We start from the raw sequence: 12,724 nt of genomic DNA, 5'->3' as shown, positions 1-12,724 counted from the left end.
GTGGACTGTCATTTTATTCGTAAAAAATCCAGAAGGGAGAAATAACACTGTGTTTACTCGTTCAGTGGATCAGGTAGCCGATATGTTTACAAAGTCACTAAGCAAGGCTAGATTGAGTGATATTTGTAAAAAGCTAGGAATGTATGATAAATAAATTCCAGCTTAAGGGGAGTGTTAGAACATGTAATATGCCTAAGGGCGTAGTTGACTTTGTACTTTATATTCTTTTAGTATAAATACATGAGTAAGGGGGAGATCTCTCCAACTCACACATTTTCTTCTCTCATTTTCTCTCAACAGTTGAGCACTTGAGTTTTAAGCGGGAAGGCGCGGGTGCGAGTATTCTCGATTTTGAATGCATTAAAGGGTTATTATGCCCTGCTCATGAGTGGTGTATGGAGGCTCTACGTACAATCTCTCTAGATGGTATGTTTAGCCAAACTGCCTAGGAATCTAGACAAATTGCTAGAGTTCTGATAAACCACACAAAACCAATAGGTCTTCACAAAATATGACAAAAAGAGATTAAACAAGAATAGATTTGATCAAAAACATGATCAAAGTAGGGTAAAACCATAATTCCAAAAGATAGAACTTGTAACTATTCATGGACCTCTAGAAAACACGTCAAAACTTGCCAAACTTTTGAGATGAATGAAACCCTATAGGGCCGACTATTGATGTTAGTATAATATTTAAAACCCCCTTTGTCTTGCATTTGGATCTTAGTCGATCCTATTTATTCTCTCAAATAATTTTGCTCAATTAGCATCAGTTATCAAATATTTTTTGCTAAATTAGCATCAGTTAAGTAAATGCTATGTTTTATTTGCATATAAAGTGGTTACTATTAGGATAGGTAAAATTCAAAACCTATTGCAAAATGTAAAATTTAGTAGAATACAGAAAATAAATGGTAAAGATCTAAGTGTCGGCATGTCACACTGAACCCAAGGAATGTCAGAGTCAGGACAGGTACTACACCCATTCAAAATAAGTAAAATAAGCAGTGTAACATAAATGATGCATGATGAAGAAATCCAAAAGGGTATGGTTATAATAATACATAAGGACAACTTCTGAAACGATTTCATTGTTATGTATTCGACTCGTGGAAAAATTCTGCTAACTGTTCTTACAAGTTGTAACCAGCTAGAATCTGAAAGTTGGAAACCCATTCAAAGAATCAAAATAAGTAAAATAAGCAGTGTAACATAAATGATGCATGGTGAAGAAATCCAAAAGGATATAGTTATAATACTAAAACATAAGGGCCACTTCTGAAAAGATTTCATTGTTGTGTGTTCGACTCGTGGAAAAATTCTGCTAACTGTTCTTACAAGTTGCAACCAGCTAGAATCTGAAAGTTAGAACTAAAAATTCATTTTTTACTTACAGGAATCTGTGTTCTCTGCTATGCATAAAGCTGATCTCGTCTGAAAAGCCTAGTTGGCAACCATCAACCAATACAATTTAAGTTTACAACATTGCTTCTTATTGAAACACTAATAGGCAGAACAGCAAAAAAAATCGGCAGATAAATTTAAAGGCCAAAAAAATGTGAACAAGGTCTTAGTCCTATAGGTCTCATAATTCGAAAAAATTACTAATTTTTGAGTGCCAGATTCCATAAATAATATTATTAATATTTGTTTCAGTAGATCGCAATCACCCAGCAGCACCTGAATCAAGTAAAAAATATTCTGTTTAAAAGGGAAAAAAAAAAAAAAAAAAAAACTCCCATTGTCACAACTATAGATAGAAGCAGCTACAGCGAGCGAACAAAAAAGACCAGCCTACCATGCTGTCTTCTCTACTTAGGTTTCACCCATCATTTCTTTTAAATAATGAAAATTGCAAGTAAATGCGGCATATCACAGAAATCACCAATACTGTGAACACTTTCAAAATCAATCAAACACCAGATTCTCTTAAACAGAATTTTTCTTTTCTTCGTAATGACGAAAAACAAAGGCCCAGATAGTGAAAAAGTAGATAGATTTTGAATGTTACCATTTCAATCACTTTGTTTTTTATTTTCAGGCTGTGCAAAAAAATGTTTGGCATTGCGAGCCCAGATATTGAAAAAGTAGATAGATTTTGAATGTTACCATTTCAATCACTTTGTATTTGATTTTCAGGCTGTGCAAAAAAATGTTTGGCCACTTCCGCTTCCAGTATGGCTTCTAGCAGAAATATAGAAAGCATAAGTCGGGACTGTTTTCTTCATAGCAGAAATATAGAAAACATCACAAGCAGACTCACATATACCAATGATCACAAGAGCATCAGAAAATGGTGAAAACACTTGGCTTGTGACATTCACTGCACTCAAAAAAGAAGTACAGAAAAAATAATAAAGGAGGAACGTCTAAAGCCTACCTACATCTAATATAATGCATGAGCCCTAACCTGAATTAACATAAAACTTAGCCATGATGCCTCTTTCTTAGAAGTAACCTAGTGTCAGGCAGCCTACTAGATTGACTGTTAAATACAAGGTCACTGTTTTCTGGCACGAATCTATCAGCTCTACCTTAGATTGCATTTACAGTTGCAAGGGTAAAATTTTTTCCAAATTCTATCTTCAAGGACATAAAAGCATGGATTGTGAAATGACTGAACCTGAATCAGACGGAACTAGTTTAGGCTACTGAATTTTTAAATGAAGCTAAAATAAATTTTTATCTTACAGAAATGTTCCAAGCCCACAACATATTATGGCTTTATATAAAGCCTATGCACACTAGTCCCAGTTTATTTTTCGAAATTCGCCATAATTCTCTTCATTTGTCAAGCTCAGATAATACTAGGATCTGTTCATGATTTACCAAAAACAGTTAAATAGGAACATGATCAAATGCGTTTTTTACTCTAGGAAAAAAAAATAGTAACACAATGAGGTGGAAATAAAAGTGGTAAAAAGTACTAAGGTTATTACCTTTGCGATTTGCTATTAACCCAGTGCTTTCAGCAGAGACAGGAAGAAGTGTAAAAGGACCAGCATCGTCATTGAGCATCTCCATATCCCCACTATTCTTTAAAGAGACAGTTTTTACAGCTGGTGATTCAGCTATCCTCCCATATGCTGTTGCCTGGATGTGCAAACTAGCCAAACCTATGGGAGTTGTACCATTATCCTTGCAAAGGAAACATGACGAAAATAAGATGGATTTAAAATGCAGAGAAATTCCTATAAAAATAAATGCACCACATAATATGAGAGGTCAAGTAAAACCTTGGAAATGGTTTCTTTTGTGCTCTGCTCTTTGTCAAGCTTTTCAGTGGTATCAGTCCCTGGTACTCAAGGAAAACCTAGTTACATTCATGGATTTAAATTTCGGTTTAGGTTTCGGACAATAGCCGAAACCGAAAATTCGGTAAAAATACAAAGCAAATTTCATTATTGTACCGAAATTTCGGTATTTTAGGCCGAAATTTTGTAAACAAACATAAAAAATCACATTTTTTCAAAATTTCGGTTTCGGTCCCAATCGAAATCTGAAATTTCGGCACAAATTTAAAACCATGGTTATATTAGAAATTCACAAAATAATTGGGCCAATGTGTCCTGGAGTTCTTTGTGCACCTAGAAGGTAAAAAAGAGCATTGTTTAGGTTGTGTATGCTTCCAAGGGATGGTTGCTCTTTAAAATAAATACCATATGCCCAAGCAATACTATTATTTTGTGGCCTTGAGTTAAACACAATGTGATCACCAAAGGGTTAACAAATAAAATATATTATTTATTTTTGCTCCATAGTTATGTGTCATGTATGAGACATCGGATATTGCAAGAGAGGCAACAATTTTTACATTATAGTAAATACAATCAATTTGAATATAATGAACAATTAATTTTCAAAAATCCATGTGTCAATCTAGAAAAAAATACAATATTGTTGATGAATAAGTAAATCCTACATTCCATTTCAAAAAAAAAGAAAAAAAAGCCCTACATTTACCAATACTCCGCCAACCTTCAAAAAAGGAATGCATATGATCATGGCTGATGATTATTTGTAAAAGGATGTGAATAAATTTCAGGAAATTATTTATAAAAAGATGTGAATAATTTTCAGGTCCCTTTGAATAAGCAATTAATGCTACAAACTTAGAAATATGCTGGGAAAATCTATTGTTCCAGTGCAAATGAAACAAGTCAAAAGCTGCAAAACAAAACAAAACAAAACCGATTCTAACATTAAATTATCAAATAAATTGCAAGGTTAAAAGAATAGGAAAAATAATGTTCCTCCTCTGCATGATAATTATTATCATAATTTTTACACCAAAACATTTTCTTGACAAGTAAACTCGAGAAGTATCAAATGATTGAAACAAGTGTGAGGCAAGAAGAAGAAGAACAAACATAATGTTTATGCAATTTGTAGTTCAAGTTAGTATATTTATTATTGTTCACTATTTAATGAAGATTTGTTTCATTTTGTACATATTATCTCCTATCAATATATCTTTAGGTGGATCCATTTTCTAAACACAAATAGAAGAATGAAGTTTGTACCATCAAGCTTTTATTAACCCAGAATTTATCTATAACCCAGGCGAGAACTTAAAATTTTGTTGATGAAAAAGATAATAATAACATAAGGACACCACGCCTAGCCTTAAACCCCAATAAAAAAGAGTAAAGAACAGAACCTCTACTATTTGATACTGAGGTTGGGGATACCCAGCAAATCACATCTCACAGCTCTCCTACTCGCTCTAGGAAGCTCTTCCCAATCCCGGAAACAGTCATTGGATTTGGATTCACAAGCATAGCTGGCTTATGAATCTGCCGCACAGTTGCCCTCTCTGAATTGATGAGAAATCATAGTATTTAAATCAGAAAAAAGAAATTTGATCGTATTCCAGCAATATAACATGGACCCAGGCAAATTACCACTACCTTGGATGAAATTGATTAGAACATGTCAACCCAAGTCTCTCTCTTACCTACGATGTTGCAATATCTTAACACATCAAGGAGACTGCTAGTTTCCAGCTAGCATATTTGACCATGTGTGCTATAATAATGAGAAAGGCTGTAACATCCAGTCCCACCAAGGGTAGGGAAAATTAATAAATTTTAATTCAATCTTGGCCATAGATCCTTTGATCAAAGATCAATGGTCTAGATTGTGATTTGTAGCCTTTCAGACCGTTGGATCGATTACCGGATCCCTCTGAACTCCCCTGAACTCCACTTGAATGGATGACATATCACGTCATTTGATTGTCGATCTCCCCTGAACTTCAAGAGATCAAGAAATTTCGGGAAATCGATGGCTCATAGTGTATTCCCGTCATTTTATTTATAGCTTGAATTCAGGGCATCAAATCTTGTCTGTTTGACTTGATTTTGTGCTTATTGGATGGTTTTTTCGATTATCTATCCAACGGTCCCAAGATTATGCGATTTGGAAGCGATTTGGCGAAGTTATAAGCCTTTTCCGTTAAGGTGGGCCCTAATGACGGGATTTGTCCTATTAAGCCACTTATTAATTTAAAAACTCTTAAAAGCTTTAGTTAGCTTCTAAATTTGTAAATACAACCCTTATAGTGTTATAATCAAGTTGGACTCTTGCTATTAGTGAGAGACTTAGATTAGGAAACCTATTATATGTTAGAAATAAACAAGGAAGCACATAGAAAAAGGAAAAAAAAAAATATTGCGTGAACTCTCAATTCACGCCCGCTTGCGCACGCCCAAAACTGTGGAAAAAATGAGGGGAAAAGAGGAGAACAATGAAAGATGGGTTAGATAAAAAATATTAGAAATAAGAAAGAGATTTACAAAGTAATACATTGACACCATTGGTATATAAATTTTACAGGGCATCTTTCTGCGTGATTCGTAGAGAGACCTACTAGCATTGCCCTTACACTCGAAAATCAAGGCCAGTGATAGTTGGCTCATTCTATAAAAGCATTTTAGTGGGTTGATACTATTAATTCAGTAACATGCATGCTTTCATTGTACATGTTTAGTTTCCAAAAATGAATGTTGAGACCAATGTGTGTTGATTCTTGGTCATATGTATATATCTGTCTTCCAATATTACTTCGTAACACTAAGGCCTTTATATATGTATCATAGAATACATAGTATACAGTAAACTTTTCGCATGCGACGGTATGTGAGACAAAATAATTAAATATAACACTGTATATACATATGATGAGTTTTCTTTGAGATAGTCATGAGATGAGATCTTTGGATTCACAATTCGTTTGCCATATTGTCTTTCATCCATATAATGTTCGCTTTATTAGTTAAATCATTTGCCATGCTCTGGATGATATCATTTCTTCTCTTATTTTTATGTCTTTCGAATATCGTACATGTTTCTCTTAGCGATTCTCATATCCATATCCATACTTGATTTCTTGTATGTCTGCGTATGGACCTAATTATAATACAATCTCATTAAACTGCTAATTATTTTATGAGTCTTCTATAGGATCTTGTTCAGTTTTCTGACTCTGTTGCCTCTTCCAGGTAACATAGAAGACGAAGAAGACGGTGATGTTGTAAATGAACAACTTTGAACCACAGTAGGACGGGGAGTGAGCAACAGGTTTTGGGAACGATAATGGCAACTTGATAATCAAATCAATCGGAAGGGCGGGTGGAGGAGTCACTATAGTCAAATATTGAAACCGTTCTTTCTTTCTCACAAGAATCAGCTTAGATATAGAAAATAGCGAAAAATAAAACAGCTCTTGGTCTACCCGCTGTGATTGAATCACTAACCGCAGTTGTGCTAGAATCAGATCTGGGTGGAAGGTTTTCTTGTAACATTAGAGCCGCTATTGAAGGAATTGCTGGGGAAGGCGTCATCCCTCGAGTTGAAATCTTAGTTTGAGTTATTTAGTCCAGTTAGACATTTAGTTATGGATTTAGATATTTTATCTGGTTGAACAGATGTAATAGACCCTTTAAAAATTTATGGAATAAGATTGCCCATGTTAGTTCTGTTATTTGAATGACTCTCATGTATTATGATAAAAAAAATTCCTTGTATTTTCTTTTCTTTTCGCGTAGCGACCTGATGTGGAAATTTGGGTTGTTAGAAAAGAAAATGTCGAAAATCGAGATATCTCTAATCTCCCCAAAACAGGATCAAACTTGATGTGCAACTAACAACAATATGAGATGCAAGAAACACAAACACAAAAAGAAGAATCATAATTTGTGTGTTTCAGCAATATGCCTATGTCTACAGGAGGAGTATTAATATTTCGATATTAGGGTTACACACTCCCTTTTCTACCTTTTTCCTCATCCAAGGAAACCCAAACTTGTGCTCCCATAAACATGATATGCTGCTTATATATTGATGCCAATACATCAAGAATTGACAAAATACACTTATATATTGACCAACTGTTGTGTTGTGCATATTAGTCCTCCTGGATGATGAATAAATACTAGAATACAAGACATTTGCAGAATAAAAAGATTAAGTTAGCCTTGCTATGTCTAATGATGCCTCCTCCAGACTGCTCTGAATTGCCTTTAGAGGCACCATCCACATTCAAATTGAAAAAGTCCTAGTCGGCATGCTCCAATACACGATGATAGCTTTTTCATATTGAATCTTGAAAGATTCTAATACAATTTGTGATACACCCAGATTTACAATATACATGCAATCTTCGGATGGTTTAAATTCCTTAGAAGTATAACCACCCTAATAACAAAACCAAATAATGATTTGTTGTGCATAAATATCCCAAACCAAAATAGTAAACTGCTCTCTAGTCTCTAGTGTTTGATGGTGAAAGGTAGGAATATCTAAAGCATTAGAGAAATAACACCAAATGGTTTGAGGCTTTGAGCAAGTTTGCAATCCACAAAGGGGTGATTCATGTTATCTGTATTGATTTCACAACAGTTACACTTGGAAGTGTTACACTTGAAATCAAGAGTAATTTGTTTCTCTTAAATTCCCTCAGCTACATGAATCGCCTGATTGAAAAATTTCCAAGCAAAAAAGCTAATTTTAGGAAGAAGATCCTCCCAAATAAAATTTGCCTGATCTTTGTTGCTACCGTGTTGTCTAACGAAATTCCAAGTTGTTTTAATAGAAAATTTTCTAGAGTTCGTGAGGCATCAAATGAGCTTGTCATCACATTGAAGGATCTAGTGTTAAAGACTCTTTGATACCTTCAACAATATATGTAGGAAAGAGACTTTCTACTTCAGATAGATTCCATTCACCGTTGGCATTTAACATATCTACGAAGATTAGAAATCCTACCATTTCTAATATCCGTAGATATTAGAAAGTGCACCACTTCAGCATGGTTCTTGATATTGATAAATGGATCCCCCAAAGGTTCCTTCAAGTCTTCAAGAGGCCTAAGGAAGAGACCCTGAGCAGACCGGTAGAAAAGGGGTGTAGCTTGGGATTAAATGAAATTCTCAAAGTGGGAGAGAAGCAATTCGAGGTCTCCCACCGTCAATTTGCAGATGGTACCTTGGTCTTTAGCACTCCTGAAGAAGAAAAAGTCCTTAATTTGAAGGCAATTCTTACATGTTACTGATGATTAAAGGGCAGAGATCAAATTTCCGCAAGTACAAACTAGTTGGGATTCATTTGGCGGCAGAGGCAGTAGAGGAGGGTTAGCAGGTATCCTGGGTTGTGAGGTGGATAAATTCCCATCAACATATCTAGGGCTTACGCTATGCGTGGGAAGACCGAAGAGGAAGGAATGTGACCCAACTGTTGAGAGGGTGGAAAAGAGATAGGACACTTGGAAGAGAAACATGGTTTCTCGAGGGAGAGTCACCCTTATAAAGGCAGTTCTAGCCAACATTCCCCCTATCAGTTATCAGTATTCAAATGCCCAACAAGCATTATCAACAGGATAGAGCAAATAGTTTTTATGTGGAGGCTCGGATGAAAAGTGGAAATTCCATCTGGTTCCTATGGTAGTGGATAAGGAGGTGATTGTGACAGAGTGCTTTGAGTGGGTGGAAGGAAGGGTATCTTAGAGATTAAATTTTAGAAGGATTCTTTTTAAAGGGAGATGGAACAGGTAACGAGATTACTGGAAATATCGGATTCAGGTTATATTAAGAAGATGTGTAGGGACAAAAGGGTTTGGACTTGGTGCTCTTCCGGGACCTTCTCCGTCAAGTCTTTCTATCGTCACATGGCCCCTGATTCTAGACTTTCGCCGTTTGCCAAAGTATGGGCCATTCAGGCTCCCCCCAGAGTTTGCACGTTTGGATAGACTGACTGCTTAGACAAGATGTTGACAATGGATCATTGGTCACAAAAGCTGATAATTGGCCACTCTGCTTTATGTGTGGAGTCAGGCGAAACAGTGGAACATATGTTTTTACATTGTAGGATGGCAAGAGAAGTGTGGAGTAAGCTAATGAACAAATTTGGCATCATGTGCGTATTTTCACATAAGCTGATCAACCTATTAGAGGGTTGGTCTCATGTTGCTTGGCGAGCTAAAGGTAAAACGTTATGGAATATGGTGTTACTAACCACATTATGGGAGCTATGGAAAGAAATAAATGCCCAAGTCTTCAAGGGCCTGGTTAAGTCTCCAATTTTTGGAAGACGTCCCGCTTCATCGGTAAAATTACATTTGTTTCCCCGCTTTCTGCATTTCTGTTACAAAACCAAGTATAGGGTATTTATAAGCTCTCGGGTTCCTCTTGCCCCGAATCCTGTAACGTAAATCATGTACCTCTCTTTGTAAATAGGGTTACGTTCCCTCTCCTTATCCCGCCACCCTATCTTCGGTCCCACCATAGACAAAAGAGATAAAGGCAAGAGCCCAGCGCTCCGACGGTGTTGGAAAAACTGAGGGAACCGAAGCCCACCTTTTCTTTCCTTTCCCCGTTTTGATTATTCTGATTGAGGCGGTCGCTATGTGATTCAGGAATAATCCCTCATGACCCAAATCACGTTGTACACACCCCTCTTTCATATAACATCAACTGATTTCCTTTGTAAATCCACATCTTTTTCAAAATAGGAACTAAGCTTAATCGCAATAAAGGATAAAAAGCCAAGGTTTTTTTATAAAGTTCTTTGAAAACCTCCAAGTCAAGTCAAGAGACAAGGTACACTCAGTTGACTTAGTACATTCGACCCACATCATTTTGAGTGGGCTCTCGATCTACCGAGAAACGCCAGTCGACCGCCCCGAAGTAAAATCGAAAAACTTGATTTTTCAACTTTGGTTTCCTACTTTCTTAAAGGGAGTTTTTTTTTTAAATAAAACAAGAAAATTGTTTCTTATAAGTAGAGCTATAACTCCCATGTTGAGTTTTCCCGCTAAATCTCACCGGAGATTGCCAGAAAACTCAAAACACACGAATATCATTCTTTTCTAAAAAATCCATTTATGCTGAAACTTTTATCTGCCATAACAATTCATAAAAAATGATTTTCAAAAAGTACCCAAGATGAAAGTTGGTCTTTTCATCAAGACCTACAACTTTCATGTTGGCCACTCCTATGAATTCCTATAGGAGATGGCCGAAAAATCACATTTTCAATCGGATAGTTAAAAAAGGATTTCAAGTTCAACTGAAAAACTTAAATTTGGTGTATCTCTTTATATACTCACAATTTGAAGATGCAGTAACACGGAAGTTGTTCAATTTATTATTTCCCGAAAACTTTTGCATTCAGCCCTCCGGCGAATTCTCTCCATAAGTAGCCGGAAACATGAAAATCACAAATTTAAACCCTATTTTTCAGTTGAAACATAAAATTAACATAACTCACTCAATACTTTACCAAATTTCATAAAACATATATGAATTTGGATCTACAGAAAAATTTCGACGACTTTAATATTGGACTTTCTAGCTAATTCTTACCAGAAAAGTTATGAATTATCGAAGTTCAGTTTTAAGCACAAAAAGACCTAATTTTACACCAAATTCATCTTACCTTTGATTGTTTTTCCACTGTCTCTTATCCACCTTGATTCCTTTCAACTTAATCCTTCAAAATACATGGAATTCTTTCAGATATTTGGTCAAAACTTCCCAGCTTTTCTTCCTCCTCTTTCTTTCTCTAGTTTCTTTATTTTTTTCTTCATTTCTGTCTTATTTTTCTTTCTTTTTCAAGTCTAAAAAATTTAGAATTTTAATCTTAACTCAATATATGGTTTTCTAGCTGTTGATCTCTCTCTCTCTCTCTCTCTCTCTCTCTCTCTCTCTCTCTCTCCCTGCTTTGCTGGTAGATGAATCATCATTTAATTTTTATTCCAAAAATTCCAATATTTCCCTAGGGTAAACCTAGTTATTACATTTTTATCCTTTATGTTAATTTTACCAATTTACCCTTATTTATTTGAGATAATGACATCCACACCCTTTGATGAATGGGTGGGAGTGAGAGGGGCACGAAAAAGCCTATGAAAAAACAGGAAAAAAAATACTAGATTTGAATTAGAGTATTCTTTTTCATTGTTTTGGAGGATTTCTCACGCTCTGTCCATGCTCTCTCCACTCATGCCCTCTAAAGTTTCTCGCCCTTCTTCTTCCTCGGATCCTACTTCACAATTGGACCACGAATAGTCTGTGAAATAATTTTTCATGGTTGCCAAACATGCCCTCAGGGTTTTCTCAATTGCAAAAATGGAAGAGCACCACGATGAACCCTAATCTCCACAACCGAAAATCTCAACAGAGAGAGAGAGAGAGAGAGAGAGAGAGAGAGAGAGAGAGAGAGAGAGAGAGATTGTGTGTGGGTGTGGTGCCAAGCAAAATTCGACTTCGACGATTATGGTCAATTGACATCAAGAAAAAGAAAGAAAGAAAGAAAGAAATATTTATGAAACTATCTCTCTAATTCGTTGATGTTGTTTAAAACCAGCAACCCATGTCAAGATTTTCTTCCCCATCTTCCCTTTTTCTGAATGATAAAGATTTATATTAAAATGAAATGTGAACCGCGAGATCAACCCGACGTCCAAGATGAACAAGAGAATACAAGCAAGAAAGAGAAACGAAAAAACAAAGAACACAAAGCATAAACCCCGTCAATGGGGTAGGAAACAAACATTTCCAAGGCGGACCTAGAAACTCCCTCCCCAGCTAGATGATCAACCTCACTATTTGCTGATCTTTTTACATGATGTAAAGAGAGGGACGATCCCGCCGCAGGGTCTAAAATCTCACCAATCCATTGTGCAAACCGTTGAGGATGGGAGAGCCTCGCCTTCCATCATTTTATAGCATAATCCTCGTCTTCCCCTTTCCCATGAAAGAGAATACGGATCTGAAAAAAAAAATTAATAATAAAATAAAGATTCATACGAAAAGATAAAGGTAGCAAAAGACCGTCCTTCCTTTCACCCGACCCGATGATGCTCCTTGAGGAATAAAAGGAAAGGGAGGAACCTCATGAAATCAATGGGATGGGTGACATAGGAAAATACATCTTCTTTGAACTGCTATACCGATATATGAGAAGAGGAGAGACTTTTCCTAGCTACCCATCTCCCCCAATTTCAAAGAGGTCTTTCACCCTTTCCATACACCTCATGCACTCCTCCAGGTCTTCTTCCATTCTTCTTAGCCCCCTTTTTATAAGCAGTTCTCTCTAATTTTCTCAAGAAATAGAAATCAATAAAATGAAACACAATATATTGTCATAGATATGGTTGCAGCCATAGTTAGTAAATTGTGATCTGGTAAAAAAGCGGGATGAAAATAATCATATTTGATATG

At 36.0% G+C, this 12,724-nt stretch overlaps 1 long non-coding RNA gene across 1 annotated transcript; it reads right to left on the bottom strand.

Moving 5' to 3' along the window:
* Positions 1 to 1,406: 1,406 nt before the first annotated feature.
* Positions 1,407 to 2,955, bottom strand: LOC143887504 (uncharacterized). Its single transcript, XR_013254208.1, has 3 exons — positions 2,942 to 2,955; positions 2,112 to 2,186; positions 1,407 to 1,445 (listed from the first exon to the last, which is right to left on the bottom strand). It is a non-coding gene; the product is annotated as an uncharacterized LOC143887504 (long non-coding RNA).
* Positions 2,956 to 12,724: the final 9,769 nt, after the last annotated feature.

This window comes from Tasmannia lanceolata, unplaced genomic scaffold (genome assembly GCF_043159265.1).
Source record: "Tasmannia lanceolata isolate RefF3 unplaced genomic scaffold, GAP_Taslan_0.1 ptg000012l, whole genome shotgun sequence".
NCBI classification, from domain to species: Eukaryota; Viridiplantae; Streptophyta; class Magnoliopsida; order Canellales; family Winteraceae; genus Tasmannia; species Tasmannia lanceolata.
This window is presented reverse-complemented; position numbering and strand designations above follow the sequence as displayed.